This window comes from Canis aureus, chromosome 1 (assembly GCF_053574225.1).
Source record: "Canis aureus isolate CA01 chromosome 1, VMU_Caureus_v.1.0, whole genome shotgun sequence".
Classification (NCBI taxonomy): Eukaryota; Metazoa; Chordata; class Mammalia; order Carnivora; family Canidae; genus Canis; species Canis aureus.
Window position 1 is genome coordinate 23403962 of NC_135611.1, and position 25669 is coordinate 23429630.

Sequence of the window (25669 nt, forward strand, 5' to 3'; positions counted from 1 at the left end):
TGTCGTGAACCAGTAGTTTCTACACCTAAAACTGATGTTACAGTGCATGTTAACTAAATGAAACTTAAATAAAACTTGAGAAAAACAAAAAAGCTGCTGTGTTAAAATCCACCACAGGGGAGCAAAGCAGCAGCAGAGAGGCCTTTGAGGCTTCTGATACAATCCAGGTGAAAGATGGTGATGGACATGCGCAAGGTAGTAGCTGTAAAACCTGTAAAACGTGACCAAATTCTGTACATGTTTTGAAAGGTCAGGATTCTCTAATAGACAGGATGAGTCTTATATTCTTGGGGTGAACAACTACAAAGATAAAGTTGCCACTAACTGAGAAGTCTATGGGTGGAGAAGGTTTAGAAAACAAGATCCAGAGTTCAGTTGTGATGATGTTGAGTTTGAGTGGCCTCTTCGTTATCCAAGTGATGCAAGTCACCCAGGAGATACTGAGAAGACACTTACGTGGGATCCTGAAGCTCCAGAGAAAGGAGAAAAGAAATTGGGCTTCGTATGAATACAGATTATACTTAAGACCAGAGGCTGAGCTGCAATCAAGGGAGGGAATAAACAGGTCCACCACCACTACTCCTCCAAAAAAAAAAAAAAAAAAAAAAGAGGAGAGAGAGAGAACAAATTGGTTTAAGCTCTGAACCCTGGCACATAGGGATGCTGGAAGATCTGATACTCTATTTTTTATTTTTTTTTTAAGGGGGGAGAGGGGCAGAAGGAAAGACAGAGAATCTCAAACAGGCTTCATGCCCAGCATGGAGCCCAACGCAGGGCTTGAACTCATGACCCCAAGATCAAGATCTGAGCCAAAATCAAGAGTGAGATGTCTAGCCCACTGAGGCACCCCAATATATGGTACTTTAGAATGTCTGTCATCAGAGGCAGCTTGCTCAAGAAGCTAATAAAGCTTGAGCTCTAGGGCCTGTCCAATAGGCCTAGTAAGCTTAATAATATGTTCACACAGATCTATATTTTTGTAAAATTTTCAACTTAAATGTTTTAATCATGCCTCCATTAAGGGCACTGTCTCTTTCCTGTACAAACTCTACCCCTTGCATGAGGCCTTCCCTTGTGACAAAGGGTCCCTTATTTGGATCCTCTAAGGGAAGGCAATATTGGGATATATTTGGTTCAAGTTTATTGGCTCTATTATATGATTTGTAGTCACCTGATATATAATTATTTGCTACCTGTCACAGTCCAGGAATGGCTTCTAAAAGGAGTCCTAACTCCCATGGTGCCAAATCAGCTGTGGTCATGACACCAAGGTGCAGGGTCAGCTCTCAGTACTGGATGCTAACAGATAATTAAAAAAAGAAATCAAGGTTCTACCAAAACACAGGGAAGTTCCACCAATCATCAAATGTGTGAACTAGAAGTGGAAGATTTAATTCTCTTGGATACCAATTCAAAATAGAAGTTCTAGCTTGTGAAAATATTCTAGAAAATGCAAAGTGCATATAATTATAAATACCTCAGACATTTTCTTTCTTTTTTCATGGGAATTGGGATGAACAAAATTTATCAGAATTCCCGTGGTTGTACAAACTTGTAGCAGTATCACAAACACTGAGCACATCTGTAATACCTTATTTCTAAATGAAACGTGATAGAGGTTTTGCCAAGTTTGGCAACAATCCTAAATTCATAACAATTTGTACAACTGAAAAGACAAATTTTAGAGGAAAAATATTCTTGAGGAAAGAATTACTTTGCTATTCTCTTTATAGAAAATAATATTGCAAAATCACTTCAACCAAATAGGTGATCAAAAATATGCAGCCAAAAATATATAACTTAAAAAAGGATTATAATGGTTTGCCTGGAAGGTAATAAATACTCATTTATGTTTTTCCCCTAAATTTGTATCTTTATGATATTTGTTGCTTTTATACGTTTACAGTTTTTTGTAATTTTTTCTCATTTCAAATAAATATTTAGTTTTTTACTTACTTATGTATTTACTGTTTTGTATTCTTATTCTTAGAAACCCCTAAATCATATAAGCTTCAAGCACCACAAAAATCTGAATCCATTCCTTCCTGGCAGAGAGAAAGCACACTACAAACTAGACATTTGTCACTTTGTTCACAGCCAACCCTCCTCACAACCCAGAGCTGAAAACTTGTCTTTCCTTCTTTCCCACATGTCTCCTTGGTGGCTATTGGTCAGCCAGACTGATGAGGATGTTGATCTTTGCACCACTCTCAGTTCTTCCCCTTTCTGTTGTCTTTCCTTCAAACATAACCTGTTCTTCAAGGTAACACTACCTTCTACGCCATGAAGTTGACAAGTTAGCATCCATGGGGGTGTTGGGGGTGAAGAAGGAAGGAAGGGAGGGAGAAGGCAAGGGTAGTGGGGCTTCTCTCAATTCAATAATGGCTTCTAAGACGCTAAAAATATACATCTTGTCTCACCATGGCAATATATAGGCTATTTCCCCTTTGTGGACCCAAGATTAAATCCACCACATTTTTTTTTACGTATTTGTATTTGCACTATTTGAATGCCAGTCTGCCCTTAAATGCTGCGCATTCGTTGCTGCAGAAACAAGCACGTGTCCTTTGTGTGGCACAGGGCTGTTTACATTGCAGGCACACACAATAAACACTTCCTGAGGATGAAACCGCAGGTCAAAGTTCTCTAGAAATCAATTACCATAGCAAAGGAAAATATGTCTACTCAACGCTATGAATAAGCTATGTTTAGCAAATAAAAAATGGCATTTTGAAAATCATGATACACTTGCAAGACCTTTGTTTTGCTACATTTTTCAGATGTTGCAGATATAATGAGTAAAAAATTACTAAACACCTGAATAGGCAGTAAGTGAAATCATTTACGAACTCTATGAAATATGTAATCTTTCCCAGTCCTCATTACTTCAGAAACCTTAAAAACCAAACAAACAAACCAAACCTTGATCTAAGTTTTAGCCATCCAAGATGAGCCTGAAAAGAACAACTTAAGTATAAAAACTACACAGCATATTGGGTCATCAGACACACATCTCTCTGAGAGTACAGTGATACATTCACAATTTTGAAGGGTGTTAGATCTAAAATGGGACATCTGGGGAGCCTTCTGCAATCTTCCTCTCTGATGCTTTAGGTAAAGAGATCCATGTCTTTTAAAGGCAAAAGGAGGGCAAGATGGAAGTCCACTTGAGAGCACAATGATGAGTAAATTGAGTTTAAATCCATGCTCTGGGGTGAAGAAATACAGGACTTTCAAAGGGAGGGGGGGGATAACTTGAAGACAGCAGGAGATGTTTTTGTTTATTTTGTATAATCTCTACCTGAGGATGTTGTGTTATCTTCCCTCACAAAAGGTGACCTGAACTAGAGATTGCCTTTAGCTTAATAAGATGTTAAGCTTCATTAGAATTTATCAAGAATTTGGGAGAATAGTGATGTGAGAAACAAAGGCAAAGAAAAATTATCAAATTTCCTACTACTTACAGCCCACTGACAAGTTCCTGAAACAGGCAGAGGGGCATTCCTCGAGGGCCTCAGCTGCCTCGATGTTATACTTTGCTAAGGGCAAAAGGCAACCTGAGCCTGACCCCCCCAGGATATTTTAAGTCTACTTTAACGTATACAAATTCTTTTGGAAACTCCCTCTAGCTCTCAGGAAACATGTTGGCAATCATCCCCCAAGCATACAACCCACCCGTATACATCCGAAGTATCTCATGACTAAGACAGTCATAAATGACCTTTCCTCAACAGTAGCTGGGCCCTTCAAGGTCTTGGCAATCTTGCTTCCAAATTCCTCAGAGACATACATCACCCCACGCCTCCACCAACTTGAAAGTATACAATGGGCCACACCTCATGAGCCTTGTGCAGCTTTCTGCCCACTGGTCCTGTCCCTGTGCTTTAATAAAACCACCTTCTTGCACCAAAAATGTCTCAGGAATTCTTTCCTGGCCATTGGCTCCAAACCCTAATATCTTTTCTATATCAGTAGTATTTTGAACCCTGGGTTCCAGTCTTGAATTTCCAAGTACTATGTGGCTTTGGAGTTGGACTTTAACTTCTTTGAGCTTCAGTTCCTTTTTCCATAAAATAAAGGGATTGGATTTCATCAAGAGTTCTCAACCTCAGATCTCAGATTCCCTAAGAGGTTTAAGAATGATATTCAGGGAATCTGACTCCCTGAGAACTATTTGTGGGTTTCTGCATGTCTGTGAATCTTCCTTGTTAAGCTCAAATTTTCAGATCTTCCAAGCATATATTTTATGAATAAAAAGGAAATTAGATGATATCTGAGGGTTGTTTCGATATACATACCTAGAGTTCTTTTTATGACACTGTATTTTACGTGTTATGGTCAAGTATTGTATCAGCAGGGTTTTAGGCACTATGTTAATTATCAATACTGATAAACTGACTTTATCCAATTCTTACTCTGCACCAGGAGACATTGTGCTCTTTTCATAGATTAAGAAAGAGTCCACTAAAGACGGAGCAAGGCAATGAGAAACAAAGAAAGGAGATCATGCTGACTCAGCTATTTGCTCCACCTTCGAGCTCAAGTGATCTTTTCTCATTTTCTGGACCTCTTGGGATGAGCCTCTCAATCACCCTCCTTCCCATCTGAGCCTCCACTTCCTCTTAGATCTATGCATTTAACAAGTCACCTTCCTATTGTGACTATGTATTGCTTTCATAAACTCACATTTCCTAAATGATCTTCCTGAAACCAGTCCAGCTCCTCTTTCCTACTCTAAGGGCAAAGTCACCTACTAAGCACAGACTGGATCACGAATGTGTCTGATCATTCCCCATCCCGGTGGCTTTTCAAATCTCACTCCAATCAAGTTCATGTCCTTATTGCTTATTAAACCCAACACTCCAAATTTGCCCCCCACACTCTAGGCATCCATAATAGATTTTTAGTACCTCAAATATCCCGAGCACTCCCCAGTCCTTTCACTTTCCCACGGATGCTCATTACTTATACCGTCTCCTTCCGTGTCTACTACTCATGGCCTTCTCCTGCTCATTCCTCAAGGATCAGCTCAGGTGTCATTTTCTCCAAAAGGCCTTCTTATAAAATCCACCAATTTGTTTTCTTACAGCATTCCTTTCATAGTCCTTTCCACAACACATTATGATTAATTATACCCCACACCTCCCAGGACTCTAGAAAAGGAACGATTGTTTGTGTATAGATCCGTGGTGTTTAGTATAGTGTCTGGCACATCATACTTCTGTAATAAATAAATGTGTCAAATAAAAGGAATTCCAGCTCTCTTGCCTATCATCCAGATTTCCCTTCTGCTTAACCCCCAAGAACTCCAGAATCCTACTCCTAGTTTGCTATCCTGATTCATGTCAGCTTATCCTGCCACGGCTGCTTATGCACAGACTAGACAAGAATGACCTACCAGGCAGTGACCTCTACTCTGACTCCTGTCCTTCAGATGCCTGTCTAAGGCATTCCAGCCAGAGCCATTCACAGAACACGTTCAACCCGAAACTCCTTATATCCTGTCATGAAACCCTATACCCAATCCTTGTTCTAGAAGACTTTACTGAATCTTCTAATAATAACCAAGGCCTTAATCACTGAAAAACAAATACTTGCTCAGCATTAATGAACTGAGAAGTATCTACTGCAGCCCTCATGCGTGCTAAATTTTTGTGTTAGATGCTGAAGATGCAGTGATGAGCAGAAAGAGTTCTTCCCCTACAGGAGTTTCTAGCTTAGTCAAGAGAATGGCATTAATCAAGTAAGTGCATTAATAAAAGTTTAATTATAAATATTGAAAAGTACCTTCAATGAAATAAAGATAATTCTCTGCTAATTTCAAAGAACTATACTTAGGAGTGGAGGGGAGAAAGTTTGATGAGGTGGAGGTGAGATGCATTAAAGAAGCATCTGAAGAATGAATAGATACTAACTTGATGGGAAAAGGTGCAATAATGAGAGAAGGAGGAAGGGAGAACACTGAGACAGAGGTAATATTACGTGGAAAGACCCTAGGATAGAAGCACCACCCTACAGTAGAAGGGCTTTCCCCAGACTTCCAAGATGGTGAGGAGGCTCAGAGAACTGGAACACATTTATGACGAGAATGGAGAGGTGACGAGTAGACTTCCTGGTGGACCCCAGTGAAATACATGGATCTGCAGAACAATGAGAACTTGAGGCACTTTCAGGAGATGGGGGTTCAAGGGGGCAAGCACGAGTCCAGTAATTGCCAGACACAAGGAAGACTACCCACGACATGATCTGTAACTTCAATGAGCTTAGAACTTAAAATTTATATATCTCAACACACAAAAATGTAGGTATCAAGTAACGGCTGAACAGTGTGTTAATGATTCAAGGAGCAACAGGAATTTAGAGATGGGCCAAATCCTTCTCTTCCTCTGAAGTTTGAAGCCTGGCGAGTATCAGAATGGTTAAGACTTCTAATAAGAAAATGCACTTTATTTCAACTGTATGTTCATCTCCCCAGGAGATCTTTCATGGGTATTTTTCTTGAATTAATAAATAAATGAAAGAGTTCTAAATGGGAAGTGGGGAATTCTCTGAAAGGAATCATAAAATAGAATGTGTCCCACTCTGAAAAGCCCAAACAGGATTTTTTACAGAAAGATTATGTCTAATTAGCTCCCAATTTGCTTCTAGTAACAGAAGGGATTTAACAGTTTATGGTAATAGTATGCAAAAGGTTGAGATGCTCTTGAAACATATGCCAGAACCTGCCACTGAACAGAGTATGAGAAGATGCTGGCATTATTGATGCACAAGGGGAGTGCAAGAGTGCCCTGCTCTCCTCAAGTCTCCAGAAGGTCATCTGGCAGTGACCTTTAGGGCTCTCTGCCTAGACAAAGGGAGATGACTGTCCATAGTCAGGCTTCTCTGTCCTTGGTGGAAATATCCTATAGCCATGGCCAGGCTCTGCAGGTGAGGATACAATTTTTAAATACACTAAATAATTGTAATAATAACTAATAACTAATGAATGCTAATTATATACCTGGATGTGCTCTGCACAGTTTATATGTATTAAGACATTTAATTCTCAGGAAAATTGTACAGGGTAAGTGTTATTAGCTTCATTTTATAAATGAGGAAACTGAGACACAGAGGGATTAAATAACTTTCTAAAGGTCTCATAATTAGTTAGAGGAGCTAGGATTAGAGCCCAGGCAATCACCCTCCATTGTCCACACTCCTTATAATCACTCGACAGTATTCTCATTCGTGTCCCTACTTCAAATGGCTAATTCCAGAATTAACTGTGTTTATGTGTATAAGGATCTCAGGGCAGTTCCGGGGTATAACAGGACCCAGTCTGCTCTCCAATTCTTTCCATCTCTTCCTTCTGCTCGGGTCGCCTTTCAGTCCAACTGACTCCCAGTAATCACAACATAATCAGTTAATGTTTGTCAACCAGCTGCTTTTTGTCTGATTCTTCCAGACGACTGTGAGGACAGGAAGGAGGAGGAGCAGGAATTTGTCAGCGTGCTAATGATGGAAGACTCATAGGAGTGAACACTTGTGAAAACACAAAAACTCCACATAGCAGCCAACCCCAGGATGGTGCTGTATGGACAGGGAACACCGCAAAAAAGCAAGAAGCTTGAAAGTGTCAAATCCCCACGGGTCACAGACAGGAGTTCCTATACTATTTCCCAGTGGTGGGGGCTCAGGCAGCTAAGATGGCTAGACAGGTACCACAGCATACGAGATGCGGGTTAATGAAGAGGCAATTCAGAGATGTGGGAAGAGAAATCAGAAGCAGGCGTGGGGCAGGTTCACGCCATGACACCATCACCATACAGTTGATGAAAAGGCTGTGGTATGGGTGACAGATGAGGCTGCGACATATTGACTTGAGGACCACGACTTGAAGGCAGGGGATGGTTATCTAACCAGGCTGGATTCCAGGAGGAATGAAATGATCATCTCTCAAATTCAGATACCTGGCTTTGATTTCTCTCTGCCAAGAACCAATTAGTTCAGAGCAACAAACTGCAAGTACAGCTGCTAGAGGTGGGTAACAAAGGATACCTTGGAGACTTGGGATGAGGTCTTCTGAGCCGTGGGGGCCGAGACCTTGGGAAGCCTAGAGTTCTGGGGATAGTTTTTAATAGATTGCCACAGTGCTTTTGTGCCATGTGAGGACAGATTGGTATTCGGCAACGGACCCTGTTGGACACGCAGCTGGAGAAGAAACAGCAGCCAAAACTAATAATAGAGCTGCCTGGAGTACAAGCACAATGGCTGTGGAAGCCGTGGTGAGTGACACAAACCCACAGGGAAGACGTGATTATCACTCCTCATGCCTCTTCGTTCTCTCTCCCGCCCTGATTAGCTGAGATGGCCGTGATCAGCATTCCAGGGAGTTCAGATACTGCAGAGAGAGCTGAAGTGGATCCCTGGCCCAGGTGCACCTCCGCTCCAGCACTTGCAGGAAGGCTCTCACCGTATCTCCTCATAACCTTTTCTAAAAGTGAGAAATCCCATCAGCTAGCATTTATTACGCCCTTACTATGCAGTCGGTACTTTGCATCTCATATCTCCATTTATCTTCCACAATCTAACGTGGAACTCTTTCTTAAGAACACTTCCATCTTATCCATAAATAAGTGGAGATTTTGAGAAAAAAAAAAAAAAAAAAAAAACAAGAGACTCCACCATGTCACACAGAACTGTAATTGAAATAGAGTCCTATTTGATTCTGAAACGGGAACTCTTGTCCTCTCTGCTCTATTGTTTCTTGGATGGATGTTTTGAATAATGAGTGTGTTGGGGTAGCAGATTTTCTAATCTAGTCTCTCACCAAAGAACGTATAGTCATAATTCTATTCCATCAACGGTTTCTACCCCTGCCCTTTGTATACCACAGTATGTAAATGTTTGCAAACATTTGTAAGCTTACAACCCTCTAGAGAGTAAAATATAAATTTGAGCAGGATTATGCTAGCTAGATCCTATCCAAAGTGACTTATTTTTACCCTCCCGAGGATGATCTCCCTGGACAATTCAGTATTTATTAAAAGCCTACTATTTGCTTGCTGTTGTGCTGGGAGCTGCAGATAAATGACTAACAAGCCATAGAACTTGGACATCATCAGAAGACTAATGTTGCTTAATCACAAACCTTCTTTTAACGCAAATACTTCCCCTCCCACAGCCTCGCCTCAAGAGAGACTGCTGGAGCTTTCTTAACTTTCCCTGCTCCCACTGGGGACACTCAGAATCTTCATTCCTTCACTTATGAAACACAAGGTATCTAAGGCTTGGGGATTGAGCCCCCCAACACTTCCTCTCCTCCTTTCTTCCCTTCAGTCACCCATATCCCTAGGATCTCAGATGCCGTTAACCTCCACTGTGACCTGGTACAAAGGAGAGGAGTTATGCTGGGAATGGGTATGCTCATGAAATGTGACGCTGGAAAATTTAAATGGGTTCTATAAAGAAATAGCATTGTGAAGGAGAAAACAGTTTTTTTTAAATTTAATTTTATTTATTTATGATAGGCACACAGTGAAAGAGAGAGAGAGAGAGGCAGAGACATAGGCAGAGGGAGAAGCAGGCTCCATGCACCGGGAGCCCGATGTGGGATTCGATCCCAGGTCTCCAGGATCGCGCCCTGGGCCAAAGGCGAGCGCCAAACCGCTGCGCCACCCAGGGATCCCGGAGAAAACAGTTTTAAACAGATTTTAATATTCATTGACATTCTCTAGAGAACCAAAATGGTCTAAATTAATAACCTGCCTGTGCTTTATAATATTTTTCCGTGGGAAAATAAATTTTGAATTCCTAACAACTGACTTCAAGACAAAATAAGTGAGGCTCCTTCATTAATTGTGGACTAGCTACACATGTTACATTTTTGAAAATTTATTTATCCTGTGATAGTACACAATGCCTGAAAGTGGTATAAATAGCCAATTAGAGAATCTAATAGAAAACTAAAACAAAGTTCAGCAAGAATAAGCAAGTTGTCTCGCATCACTGGGAGTCAGGACTGTTTATATCAGGATGAAGTTAGCTTTGTCAGTGGAGCAATGCTCGGGCCCCCATCTTCTACTCTGCAAAAGACACCAAAGCACAGTGCAGCAATTTATGAAGGTCAGCAAAAATGATAAAATGAGCAATGTCTTGTAGCTATTTCTAGAACATCCTCCCTTATTTGCAAAATACAAAATTACTAAGTCAGATTCATTAGGTTGGGATCATTATGCAGTTATTCAAGAGAACTACTTTTCTTTCCACCTTAATTTCTACTCAAATACTGGCCAAAGAGGCCATGAAAATATTTGGTTAGAAGGCTTTGTCAAAGTGATCCTGACACCTCTCCTTTTCAATTAGCAGAAAAGTTGGAATCAGGAGTCCATCTCTTGATTACTTTTTCTTGATGGACAGGAACAAGGTTAATTTGTTTTTTGTTTTGTTTTGTTTTTTGTTTTGGAAAATAAATCATGACAGTACCCAGCACATGATGACTAGGGCCAATCCTCTATAAGAGACAGCAACGGTCTGCTTAAATCCCTAGGATCTCTCCAGAACAATGGTGATTTAATCCCCTTTCAGTGGATTTGTTCCAGCCTCCTTACTAAAGAATTACATAACAAAATCAGCAAGAACACAATGTCCACCAAAATTCCAAATCATGCAGAGTAGAGAGAAAGGGGTGACAGGTGTGACAATGTGAGAGGAAATAATAAGATAATTTATGTAAAGTGCCCAGGATTCCTCGGGTACTTTAGTCCTCACAACAATCCTGTAAAACAGATATTTTCAAACCCATTTTAAAGGGGAAGTTGAATTAAAAAAAAAATAAATAAAGGGGAAGTTGAGAGAAGTTCTGAAACTTGTGATAAATCATAAAATTAAGTGCTGGAGCTAAGACTTGAACTCAGATCTTTTTATCTCAAAATCCTAATCTTCCTACAATATCACAGAGAACAATCCAAAGATGCTTGGAGACTTTTGAGTTCCCTACTGGAACTTTATGGTAAAGTTCACTAAGACTCTAATGACAGAAACTGGAAATGCCTCCTCCTGGTCTTTTTCTGTAAAGAGACAAATAGTTTTGGCTTTCCAGGACAGAAGATCTCCATGCCAATTACTGCCATTGTATCATGAAAGCTACCACAGACAAGAGATAAAAGAAATGGGCATGGTTGCATGCCAAAAAAACTTGCTTACAACAGGCAGCCAAGGCGATTGAGCCAGTGAGATGTAGTGTGCAAACCCTGTCCTAGTATATAGTACGTGAAAAAAGAAATTGGAGATGTTTTTCTAAATCAAGGCTTCCGAATAAAGACAGTGAAATGAATGCACTAATTTTCTCAGAAGCAGTGCTAGCAGAAAGAAAATCTCAGGCCAGCCTATGTTCAAGCTGACTAGCCTTTTTCTGACTCTGAGCCTAAGATGTCAACTATTTTGTTCTAACGCCTTAATGGGGGCATAAGAGCAAGAGAGGAGGAAAATCGGATTATAACCATGAACTCTTACCCATGTGAAGTTACTTTTAGGTGATCTAAAAGAACCTATGGGCAAGAAAATGCTATCCTTCCAGAATTGGCAATGGAAAATGAGTGTTGTGAGTATATATCCGTTTACCAGCACTTTGTACATTTTTACCCTCTGGCTTGTTTTAAACACTTGAAATCACTAGTTTACTTGTATTTTGTTTTCTATCTTCTTTCTATTTTGTATTTTGTATGAGCTCTAGAAGTCAGGATTTTGTTCACTATCTGCAAACTAAGCGCTCTTCTGAAGAAATGATGTTTCTTGAAAAAAAAAATCTGTCTTATTGCTTCCTCAAAGCTTGTTTTACCCTATGTCTATGCTCCTCCCACATATTGGCTAAAATCTGTCTATCCTCTGATATGCCTGCATAGATTCACATTATTTCCAGACCGTCTTGGTAAGAGATCTCTGAAATAAACTGGTCCTGCTCAGAGTCTAGGCAGTACCCAAACAAATTCCATTTTACAACAAAAAGTCTTATCTTTGACCATGGGATTATCCTCACACAGAGTGCAAGCCAGTAGTACCGAATTATAAAGCCACCTGATGCAACCTAATGAAATTATGATAGTTTGAATTCAGACATCAATGTTGGACTTGAAATGGGAAACACACACCTGAGTTTTTTAAATGTCTTAAAATGATACTTCTGCTCAGGAGAGTAGGAACAAGCCCCAACATGACTGTTAGCTCTTGATATGATAGACAATCTTGACCTAAGCTTGACTAAGAAGAGGCAATTCTATACCCAAATGATCCCATAAGAGGGAGAACCTGAGAAGCATTTCTCAGGAGGGCTGAAGGCAACAGTTGCTCATTGTCAGCGCAGATTTGCTTTCTCTTCTGGAAATCTATTTCTCCTCTAGTCAAGAAAAGCCCCAGTGTCCTTAAGGACTTGCAGGTTATTGAGATATATTTGCCGGACCATTTCTGCCATTAGAACAAACACCGTACCCCTCCTGGAGTGGGGAAAAAACTCCTCTTTGACAAAGGATCCTTGTGTTTTTCTCCTCACTGAATCTTTAAGGGCTAAGGTGATAATACATTGTACATGCACATTTTCTGTGAGGCTGGCTGACTGTGTCCCACTCTACTAGTGAAAAAAAATCTCCTTATAACTTTATCCTTGTAAATGGAAATGTGATACATAATCAGACTAAAGCAAAGCCCTTCCAATTAATTAGATGCCCCATGTTAACTCCTCCTGGCATAAACTGACCTGCTCTATTAAGTCATGGTATATGCGCTAATGGAATCAATGAAACAATCATAAAAGAAAGATATTTTAAAACTTTTTTTGAAAAGAAGAGGGGAGGGATTTAACTAGAAGTTGAGTATTTTACTGCCTGGAGACTGTCTTAGGATTCTTAATCTCCTTCTTATATTGATTATAACTTTGCATTTCATCCTATCACCTTTTCTTTTTTCTACGTATTGGGTAGGTATGTGTTTCATCTTTGGTGAAGAACTTTATATATTCTTGGCACACACATATGAGGAGTACATAATTTCAGGTAATTTCCTAGACAGTTGATTGGCTGAAGCTCCATATCGCATAGACATACTAAAGGAAACGAAGATCTTCCCCTCCTGCCTCCTGTAATAATGGTCCCATGAGTTATCATGAGACAGGAGTCTGACTTGAATCTAGAAGCATCTTGAATCTGCTTTCAATGTGAAAGAGATCTGGACTATACAAATGTTGTGATGGAATCCTTCTAGGAGTGTCTTCCAACTGTTGTAATGGCTACTCATGGGATGCTGATGTCATGGGATCCAGATCCACCTGTTAACATGAAAGCCAAGTCAGTCTCGACCTATTTTTTCTGGCCCTAGAGAAGCCAGGCTTACTGAAAGTATGATCCTAATACCTACAGGTCATGGCACTATACTTCTGGTACCAGGTGGTAACTTAGAAAAAAAGAAACAAAAACAAAAAGGAATGGTGAAGTTAGGAGTTATTTTCCTTCCTTCTGTTTTCAGTATTTCCTTATACTGTCATATTACAGAGTGAATATTTACAAAACATCAAGATCATTGCTCAGAGGGTGTCCATCTGCTCCAGCACCTTATTTCCCACCTGAACTCCTGATCTCCCTATAGTGACGTCACAGGCATTTCCGCCTGGAGCCAGTTATAATTAGGGCTCCAGGTAAAAAATTAACAGCAGAAGCAGATGGGCCTGTAAGAGGTAGAGTCTGTTCAGATGTAAATTTCATCAGTACTGGAAGATTGAAGAAAACTATAGAACATAGCAAAGCACTGTCCCCAAATGAGATTTTCTGCATGATGTGGAGTTGCTGGTGTCACATTCCCTTTCTTGGGCTATCAGGGAACACTCTCCTTCCTATTCATAGGGGAAGGTGGGCTGGGGAAAAACACAACAACTGGGCCATTACAATTTAGAGCTTTGGGTTTTGAGCACAGGGATCTAGATAGATACAGCACTGCCTAGGCATAAAGAAGTGGGTGTTCACTTGTTTACCTCAAGGGAAGAGCAGCAGCCAGGCGCTGTCAATCTCCATTAGCTCCTTTCAAGAACTTTTGTGTGTGACATAAAATAAAAATGATATAGTAGTGTGAAGTAGAAGGAGGCAGTAATTTCAGATTCTTCTCAATGGGTGTTTTATGTTATTAAGGCCCTGTATTACTGAAATCACTGCATTACTAGTTAAGTGTAAAAAATATATGGTCTTTTATTTGTTAATTTATATGGTTCCAGGAAGCCTGTGGAATCACCTCAAGACTTGTAGGAATGGGAGCTAAGGGAGAGGGATAGAGTTGCATGTAAGTAGGCCCTGAGGTCTTTCTGCATTGGCATAGCCTATCTGAACTCATCATCCTCATCCCACTCAAACTTCTATATACAGACTGTCATTATGATTTCTCCCTTACACAGGGTTAGCAGATTCTATGAGCACAGGGTGATACATATCCATACCTTTTCCTCTACTCCATTTAATATATTCTAATCTCTTACTGTCTTCTTTATCTCCTTCTTTCGGTCTACTATTTTTCTTTTAAAAATTTATCTATTTGGGACGCCTGGGTAGCTCAGTGGTTGAGCCTCTGCCTTCGGCCCAGGGTGTGACTTGGAGTCCTGCAATCAAGTCCCACATCGGGCTCCCTACATGGAGACTGCTTCTCCCTCTGCCTGTGTCTCTGCCTCTGTTTCTTTGTATCTCTCATGAATAAACAAATAAAATCTTTTAAAATATTATCTATTTATTTTAGAGAAAAAGAGAGAGAGAGAGAGAGCATGAGTGGGAGGTAGGGGAGGAGCAGAGGGAAAAGAGAGGGGATCTCTAGCAGAATTCTTGCTGAATGCAGAGCCCAATATGGGCTCCATCCCCAGATCCTGAGATCATGACCTGAGTCAACATCAAGAGTTGGCTGCTTAACCAGTTGAGCCACCCAGGCAACCCTCCAATCTATTCTTACAAAGAATTTCCAAAATTATTTTCCTAAAGGTCAGTCTTGGTCATAGCTTTCCCTGACTCAGATCATACCCACAGCACTGAATAAAAATTAAATTGGCAGTAAAATTTCTTTGAAAATAGTTTTAAAGTAGCTACTGAAACTGAATATATGCTTAACTTCTGACTCAGCAACTCCATCCTTAGTTGGGTAGATACCTAACAAAGATGCATATATTTATTTGTCTGAGACGTGCACTAGGATGTTCATTAACAACCACTATTCATGATAGTCCCAAATCAGTATACAAATGTTTATAATCAGTAGAATGGATAGATTGTGGTATATTTATTAACACAGAAATGAATACTATAACTATACATGGAAATAATGATGATTATAACAAGCATAATTTTGAGCAAAAAAAAAGACTCAAAGAAGTACGTATCATATCATTCCAGTCACATAACAAAAAATGAAAAAAGCTAATATACACTGTTAGAAGTCAAGAGAGTGGTTATTCCTATACTATTATAAGTCAGAGGGTTGGGAAAGGAAGAGGATAAGTGGAAAGCTGATGGATACTGATAATATTATGTTATTTAATGTACATATTAGCTACATGGTTTTTTTCAGTATGTGAGAATTCATTGAGCTATACATTTAAGACATGTGCACTTTTCTATATGCATATCATTCTTACAAAATAATTTAAGTTAAAAAACTAATGACATAGCATTCAAAGCTTTTTCTCAATTTTGCACTAGTACTTCAACAGAGGGGGTAGCACTTTGTTCATTTTATATCTCTGAATTTCTACATTATGGTAGCTATTAAATAACTTGTTTTAATAAAAAATAAATGGATGGGGTAATTCCAGAAATATGACAGTTGTGGTAGCCACACAGTCTCTGGTCTTCCTGAATTCTCACATAAAAAAAGAGAACCTAGAGATAAAAATTAAAAACCTATGTACAACATTCTTAACAAAGCTGGGTGATAAGGTATCTAACATAAACCCACTTAGGGAACAGAAGACTGACAGTGCAAAGATCTTACTGGCTGAATGGAAGGAAGCAGAAGGAACCAATGGGTATGTGATGAACCTGAGAATATGAAAACTCCAACACATGAAACAGGACTTCGCTGAAAAATGTGATGAGTAAATTTAAGGACTCCAACAGTAATGAGTATGAGAGACCCTTAGGAAGAACTGAGGGGGCTGGGACAGTCTAACCCTTATAAACTCATGAAACCCATTTGCCTCACATGGAGAATAATCTGTGAGGAATGAAGACTGAAGAGGACTGGCACAACAGAGAAAAAGGGGTGATAATATTCAAATAAAAGTGAGTGGAAATAATAGCACCAGGAAGTCTCAGAATGTGAGCCATAGTATTTTTGAACATTCAACAACAATAACAGAGGACAGAATTTTGTGGGGGAAAAAAAACTATTTGGATGTACTTCTAAAATTTCAGGAAAACTAAAATCCATTAGTCTGAGCATTGGACAAGCATAAAATCAAATTCCATACAAAGTTACTATGAAAACAAAAGGAAAAAAAAAAACAGGATAATATCCCTATATATAATGAAATCATCAAACATGCTCAAACAAAAAGAGAAGGTAGGTGAATTAAAACTGTAAAAATAACTCAAAATTAGCACACATATATAAATTATTAAAACAATAAAAACAAATAAGAATTAGAAAATTCAGAAATGAGTTATAAACTCAAAAAGAGAAATATAGAAAGGAAGATTAAACTAGAAGGACAACAAAAGAGAATGATCACACCAAATAATGCCTTAAATGAAACAGCAGGTGTAAAGAAAGAAAATGTCAAAAATATAACAGAAAGAGTTAACAAAAATTTGAAAGAAATGGCAATTATTAACGATAAGCAAAGACGCTCCAACATACAAACAATAGCATTTTCTGAAGAAAACAAAAATAAATGCTAATGAACACTAAAAACTTTAGTTCATGAAAAATTTCATGGAAAAAAGAAAAGAGATTCAAGAAAAAAATTATCATCAGATATTCCAAAAGATAGGTCTTATGCCAGAAGAATGCTGAATAATATATTTTACACATACAAGGAAAAAAAATGGAACAAAAACTTTATAACAAACAAAACTGACTTTTAAGTTAAAAGACACAGATTGTGACTAGCATGCATGAATTCATGTCGTATTGTCATACTGTCCCCAAAAGACCTTCTAAAGGAATTTACCACAGAAAAAAACCTCAGAGAACCAAAATTACTAGAGACACCAGTATAATAGCTGGTACTATTACATGTATAGCTACTTGTAAAACTAAAGCTAAATGGGGTATAAAGGAAGAAAGTCATGATTATATAATCTGAAAATGTAGACTTACTATGACTTTAATGTAATAAGAGGAGACTAGGGATAAGATATGCAAAAAAAAGGGAACTGTTCTTTGGTAATCACAGTAAGAAGTGATGTCATTACTCCTGCTATTCTAAGACAATAATGTGGGTAAGGTGGATAAAGCAAACCAAATAACTACAGAACATTCTACTATTCACTGTGATTATGTTCTTGAGAACCAAAACTCTTACTGTGAAAGGAAAAACGTAGAGATGTAATGGTCAAGAACTGTGACAGGTCTGAGATTTTGCCCTAACTTGAAAGCTAAGAGGAAAGCCATCACAGCTTCACGGATGCTGATGGAATGCACTTTTAACTCACCACCTGTTACTTTATTATTTATAGCAAGAAGCATGAGCGTTAGTGTTACATTTTCATTAATTCTCCTTGTTCCCTAAAACCCATAATAGTGACACAGAGGAGCCTAGATCTTTGCACAATGCAGCAAGTCTGCATCACAGTCAAGTAACCTGGAATTTGGGGAAACTGAATCTTTTACAAACTGGTCTGTAAGCAAACCAGCTTAACATCAGGTGATCATTTTTAGTGATTTAGTCAAATACTAGTGTAGGTGTTGTATAGATACAATTCACAGCTACAGTCAATTCACCGTAAGTAAAAGAGCTCACCCTTGATAATGTGGGTCGGCCTCACTCAATTAGTTGAAGGCCTTAAGAGTAAAAACTGGAGAACAAGAAATATTGCCTCAAGACTGTAACATCAACTCCTGCCTGAGTTTCTAGCCTGCTCTTGGCCTGTTCTAGGGATTTTGAACTTGCCACCCCCAGAATCACATGAGCAAAATTCCTTATTTTTTTCTTAATATATCTATCCTATTCATTCTCCTTCTCTTAAGAACCTTGGCTGATTCACTAGCCTTTATCCTAGTGATAAAGATTTTTTTTTTTTATCCTAGACAGTACACAAATCCACCCTTTGTTCAAGAGAGAGACATTATCTTTATCTTTTTTTTTTTTTTTTATGGTAGTCACAGAGAGAGAGAGAGAGAGAGAGAGAGAGGCAGAGACATAGGCAGAGGGAGAAGCAGGCTCCATGCACCGGGAGCCCGACGTGGGATTCGATCCTGGGTCTCCAGGATCGCGCCCTGGGCCAAAGGCAGGCGCTAAACCGCTGCGCCACCCAGGGATCCCACATTATCTTTATCTTTTAAAGCTGCGTGCTATACAAATATCCTTTAGAAGATAGTCAAGAACACATATGGTCAGTATCTCTGCTCTCAACATCTTCAAGAACAAAAGAAATCCATGGAAAATTATCTCCTAATAGTAATAGGGAAGTTAAGCAAAAGTATTATAGTCCTAAACTTTAATTGGAAAGATCTGTATGAATTCACAACATATCATATATATATATTTTTCCCCCCTATTTCTGTCCATGAAAAGGTTAGAAGACTGTGACCAAACTAGTACCAATAGCAAGTCCAGACTCTGTTCTTAAAACTCTATTCCATTAAAGGAAACTGAAGCTTCTTGGATAAGTGGCTCAGCCTTAACGTTGGCCTCCAATATCTTGACATAGCAGAGAACATGGAACATATCAAAGACTACCAGGGTGATTCCAAAAGTACATGGGAACCAATTCAAAAAGACACCTAAATGGGACCGATAATTTGAGCTTTAATAAGAATTACAGTGGATTCATATTCTAGGTAATTGGTTGCCTTTTGAAGTTGACAGGGAGCCAATTCATTATTTTGAAAACTGGATAAATAAAAGGAAAGACAGGACATTACCCTGCTTTTCTTAAAAGAACTGATAGTCGCATTGGATAATCAAGTGATGTGCCACAAGTTACAAAACTAATCACTAGGAGAAGTAGAACTAGGTCCAGTTCCCTTTCTGATGAGTAAATCTGCATCTATATGCTATATTTAAACTTCTGATATGCCCCTGACAGTTTCATTTTTTTCTTAATGGCCTGAGGTAAAATATCTCAAATTCTTTCTATGTTAGAAAATGGCTTTAGTGTCAGGATAGACTAAATTTTGGAATAGTAGTAAATATCCCCCAAACTTCAATGGCTTACCAACAAAGGTGTATTTCTCACTCCTTCTATCAGATTCCCCAAGAGTTCTGTTCATTGTGAACAAACAACTAGAGAAACAACAACCTTGAACAGTGTTAACTAGTTGTACTGGAGGGGAAGAAAGCTTTAACAGTTCTCACACATACAATGCATAATTGAATTCTTTAATATGGAAGTAAACTCATCACTTATATTTTTAAAAAACTAGTTGTACTGGCCCAAATAACCACAAAGAAGCCAAAAATGCAATCGTGTGTGCTCAAAAGGGAGGAAAAATTAACACTATTGGCAAACTGCATTAATGATTCCCAAAATATTTAAATTACCACTTCTACATCTCCCACAATTCTATGTCCAGAAATAGGAAAAAAAGACCAGAGTCATCAATGTAATACATCTCAAACAGGGCAAACCACAATGGTTTGTGAGCAACCATACACGAAAAAATGAAGATCCCACCCCCGTGTACCAGACGAGAGACCCAAACTCTCATGAATTCATATGACATTAAACAAATGAAGATCTGAGGACAATGTCTACTCTCCAGTTAACACCTGTCTACCGTTCTGTTGTGTCTCACTGACAAAATCACACGTTATATGCTTTGCCTGGATCCCATCAGCTTTTCTCTGTGTGCTCCTGGTATTAGAAGACCCAGTCCTTGTCAGCAGCATATTTTCCTCTCAGAATGTGCTTAAAGCATACAGTAAGTAAATATGCCCTTCTAAAGAAATACTATAAAGCAGCTTTCTCCATAGAAGCAAAGGAGGTGAGCTTGGTAGGTCAAAGTTATTTCCTACAAGTGGTTAAGAAAGGCCAAGAGGTAGCTGGCTGTTACGTACCTATTTTGGATTCCTAAGGAGAATCCCACTGTTCCTGTAGCCATAACCTACTTTTTTTTTGTTAGGTCCCCATCTTTGTAATCACACAAAGAACTTGGACACACTGGTAAAGGAACCAAGTTTCACACCAGGACACCAGGATTATGCTGTCCCTCTCTCTCCAGCCTTCTGTGACAATTTCATTCAGCCATTCCCATTTCACTTCCTCTTACACCTCTGTCTGCCAAATAATAATAACCTGATTATGGTGAGGGAATTAACCAGGGCACAAAATAGTATGCATGTAAGATTGTCTATAATCATGCAAAATTAGATATGTGATGGAAGACAAAGGACATTTTTTTTCAAATTTTATTAGGAAACCATTGACATGAGCCACTGTATACACTTAAGGTGTACAGCAGATGGTTTGATTTACATATATTGTGAGGTGGTTACTGCAATAGTTTCAGCTAACATTCATCTTCTCATAGATATAATGAAAAGGGGAAAAAAACAGGTAAAATATTTTCTCCTTATGGTGAAAACTCATAGGATTTACTCTCAACTTTCCTGTATATCATCCAGCAGTGTTAGCTCCAGTAATGTTGCACCTCACATGCCTAGGGTACATTTAGCCTATATCTGGAAGTTTGATACTTCTGACCACCTTCCTCCAGTCCCCACCTCCCTTCGCCCTCTGGCACAAATCTGTGTGATCCCACTGATGTGTGAAAAGGAATTTTTAAAATGAAATGCTAGTCTTTAGATATTTTAAACTTCTTAAATTGAAAATCATTAAAATAATTGAAAAATAATTATGTAATACTAACATGTGTGTTACTTCTCTTAGGAATATTTCCATCTGAACAGATGTTTTCATTTTTCCCCTTTCCTAGAATTGTCAAAACAGCATTATCTTGCTGGTCTCCTCCATTTCCTTCTGGGGATGACACTGTGCTACCATGGGAGGACTCTATTACTGTCTGGAGAAACCCAGAGAGGCACAGCATCAGTGTTTCCTCCAAACCTTTTCTCCAACTCCTTCTCCAACCTGCACCTAGAGTATCAGAGGACGCTTTCCTGGGGAGAACTTGCATAGAAACCAGGAGCTTCTATACACGTAAAAGCAATGCCACATACTGAATTCTTTCTCCCTATTCAGAGATTCACAAACAGGCAGAGCTGGGAGAGGTCTTCGAGATCATTTGCAGCACACCCTCTGCCTTTTTGAGGCACTGTAGACACTGTGGGTTGGCTAACTCAACACATAATCACAATCCCTTTCTTCTCCTTGCCTCCACCATGGTGACTGCAACAACTAACTGCTTATGCCTCCCTCGCAGCTGGGCTATTCATGTGATTTTGTCAAATGAGTAAATGTCTTCAGGGAACTTCTGAGATGGCTTCTCCTTTTGCTGATGAAAGGTTCAAAAGCAGAGGGCTGCTTCCCTCCCCTTCTTCCTGCCCTAAATGCAGACTTAAGGCCCGGAGCCACAGCTTACATATTGAGACAATAAGGCCAAGGCCGGAAGAATTGTAGATGTGCTGGCCCTAGTGCTATAAAGCTACTGAAACAGCAGCAGAGGCTACCAATGGTCAGATACCTGGTTACAGGGGAGAGTCACCTCTATTTGATAAAACTATGACTGCTCCATTTTTCTGTTTCCTGCTGCCGAAGTATTCCTTCAGGAAATTAAATTCCAAACAGGTAAAATGATTTAACTAAAGGCATGCGGCTAAGTTATTTGCAGAGTGAGGGTTGGAATCCAAGAATAGAGACTCCCAACTACACCTTCCCTCCACAACACAGCCCCTCTGGAGACACCATTTTGCTGCAACTGCAAGTGAAAATGGGTTAAGCTGATTCATGAGCCCTCTGCCTACCTCGATTTTTGGTCAGAAAAATTGAAGATGCACTTAAGGAGAAGAAAACATAAGAATGCCTAAGTGCGTATCTGACATAAGCTATACTCCCATAATGGGAAACTAGCAAAGATTATTTTCCTTCTTTCCCTCAAAGCCAATGAGGATATTTAATTTTTTTTCAAAATAATTGACTTAAAAATGGAGGAAGTTTAAAATTTGAGTCTAGTCTAAATTCTCTGCTATTTTCTCAGTACAAGCAAAGTGAGAAAGAAAACAGAGACACTTAAACTCATAAATTCCCTTACTTTATATTGGACAGCCTGGTTTATCAGAATGATTTGATAAGGCTACTAGGGATGTGAGGAAACACAAACCTCGTCAAATTTACTAGAACAGAGTGGACTGCCCAGGGAGGAGAATAGTGGGGGCAGGCGAGAGGCTGACATTTGGGTGGAATCTGGACTTTGATCAATGAGTATATGGTAAAGAAAAAGAGCTACAGGGATCCACAGGAGTAAATAGGAATTAGGGCACTTGAAAGAAGCCTTATAAGGGACTATAAGGGATGTGAAGGGACTCTTGATAATAAAACTGGGAAATATCTGGACAATATGTCTGTAGGCTGAGGCTTATTATAAAAAAGACAGTGAAAAATCCTCCAAGGAGGGAGGGCTGAAGGCTTTTTAACAGCATGGATGCCCACTGCTGTGTTCCATTTTTAAGTTACATCACGCTGTGCTGAGAAATTACCACTTGTATCTCACCTGGATATTTGGGAGATGTATGCTACAAACACATCCTTAAATTGATAGCACTTTAAAGAGTTGGGAACATGATATTAACAAAGTCCTGGAAGACCTCAGCATTTCCAAGAACCACTCATTTCTTAACCTAAGGCTGGAACCAAGTCATGAGAGGATATGAGGAAACACAAACACTTTTGCCCAAATACAAGAGAAGGAGAGAAACTAACGAGAAGGAAGATGGTGGAGAGTGGAAGGGAGGCTGACACCTGGGTGTAATCTGCATGACATTGGCCAATCAGACAACATCTCTGGCCTCACAGTCATCATCTTTAAAATAGAGAGTTATTAATGATTTCTAGGATCCCTTTACGTTCTGCAGCTATATAAATTTACTTTTTGAACAGCCCTGCTGTAAGCACTGTTCAGTAAGGGAAAGTTCCAAAAGCTTAGTAGGAACCATAAAAGCCTGGAGATCAAATTCAGAGACAGGAAGCAGAAATAAGCCAGGTCCAGAGGACTGGGTCGTAGTTCAGAGTCCAGGATCTCAAAGTTCAAAAAAACAAGTGTGAGTAAGGAATCTGCCTAGAAAACTGGCACATGGAAGGATCCCAGCTAGGAAGAGTTAATGTCATAATTGGTTAGGAATCCAAGCCAGGGTCTTGGTGACAGCAGTGGGCACTAGATGGGAAATGAATATTAATTTAAGCATCTCTGAAATATCTCCCCAGCTATTCAATAGCTTCTCAAGGGGAAAGGCTCTGCATCAGCTAAAGCAGAACAAGACCAAGGGAAAGAGGAAAAACACTGCAGGGAAAAATAAATGGCCTGAGTCGGTCTCTCATCTCCAGAAAGGTGCCACTGAAGGAGTCAAATGGCAATGTATTCATATACACACATGCGCATTCCATACCTATAAAAATATCCCTGTGTCTTAAAGGAAAGGCGTGGGCTGTCTTAGCACCTTGAGTTATCAGGAGACGGAAACAGATGTACAGCAAGTTAATGGGTTGGTTTTGCCGCCTGCATTGTCCTCTCTCTCTTTCTGCAGTTGGATTCAAGGGAATATTTAGCATAATATATAGCAACGACTCTCTGTCCTACAGTACAGCAGCAGAAAGGGGATATTTACAATTGAATAGCAGTCAGTATGGGGCCCTATGGAGCAGAACTACTGCAGTCGGTTCATTATTTACAGTTCCAACAACAGAGCTCATTATTCCCCTTGTGGCTTCTCAGCTGTCCTGGCAAGGAAGCAGTCCCGGAAAGGCTTCAACAGGGACCCTCAAATGCTAATGGCTCCCTCTAAGTAACCAGGTTGACCTTACCTATAGACAGGGCAAGTAACTTCCAACCTGCCATACTCTCAGGGCCCTCCAAAGATCCTTGAGTCAAAAATAACCCCACCGCTACCTGCTACCTGACCCCGATGCCTGAAAATCTTCTGTAGCATTGTGTCCCTTTGAGTTCAGATACTCACTGTTCCCTGTTCAAAAGCAAATATATTTCAAGCCAGTATAATCTATTAATATCTCAGTGAAAACTTACCAGATCCTATATAATTTTAAATCATAAATCTTCTGAGTTGGGCAGGTGCACAACGGTCCTGTAGAACAAGGGTTAGCTAGAAAGTAAGGCCCACAGGCCAAATCTAACTCGCCATCTGTTTTTATGAAGTCGGACTGGAACACAGCCACACTCTTGTCTACATATTGTCTATGCCAGAGCTGAACAGCTGCGACAGAGGTTGTTTGGCCCACAATGAATGGCATATTTACTCTCTGGCCCTTTACAGAAAGTTTGCCAACTTTGATGTAGAACTACCCTTCTGTGGGTAGAGGCTTGGAGAGGGCGGGGGCTTGAGGAAAGCGGAGTCTCAACCCTATCTCTGGACTCCCACCTTTTCCTTCCATGATGTCACATTGTCTCTTAGAGTCATCTATGAAGTCAGAACAAATAGCACGTAAGATGTAGGAAGGCCAGAGGGGCTCTCCTGGGAACAGAGCACACTATCATATGGTTCATGGATTCTGGATTCTGTGAGTCAGTTTGCTTACTGGGTGGGGTTTTGAGCGATTTAGCAGTTGGACACTTTTTGTAGATCATGAGTTTTCACTGCAATCCAGTCAAGGGTTTTGAGACTGGAGAATGATTCTTATATAACAAATTGAAAGGCTGTGCATCAAGGAACCTTGTCTTTAATATCTGATTGTGTTCTCTGATCAGGCCTCATAGAATCAGAAACTCTGCTGGTGTAGAGCGTCTTTTGTGTGTCAGTGTGTGTTTTGTTTGTGAGTATGCATTCTAAGAAGTGAAATTTGTTTTAAAAAATTAAATCTTATACAGAAGTTCAACAGGTAACACAAATAAAATTAGATATATTTTAGGTTTTTCTTGCATGGATATCCCTAAGCACCTAAACAGAAAAATAGCACCTTATGGGTCACTTTGAGAAAATTCGAACTTATTCTAGTTGTTACCCGAGTCACATCATCCTCAACAATTGGACTTCCAGCCCACATCTGATTGACCCCAGGGAAAATGAACTCATTAATTCATACCCATAGCCACACACAGACATACTATATACATACTATATATACACCCCTCATCCTTTTTTATACCAATTTTACTTTTGGAACATTTCTTTAACTTGAACTCAAATATCCCTCCCTATAACTTCTTTAACGTTATTCTTGCTTTCATTTCTCTATGTTTTACAAATCACAACGTGATCCTCGGACAAGCAACGTGGGCATCAGCTTAGAACATGTTAGAACTTCAGAATCTTGAACTCTAACTCAGGCTTAGAGAATACAAATTTGCATTTTAACAGAAGTCTTAAGAAATTTATGCAATA

The 25669-nt window shown here is 39.5% G+C and overlaps 1 long non-coding RNA gene across 1 annotated transcript in view; it reads right to left on the bottom strand.

Moving 5' to 3' along the window:
* LOC144281343 (uncharacterized) overlaps positions 1-24696 on the bottom strand; it is a 30915-nt gene extending 6219 nt beyond the window's left edge. The window contains exon 1 of the long non-coding RNA XR_013349948.1: positions 24358-24696. This is a non-coding gene — a long non-coding RNA (uncharacterized LOC144281343). The remainder of the gene's footprint in view (positions 1-24357) is intronic.
* Positions 24697-25669: the final 973 nt, after the last annotated feature.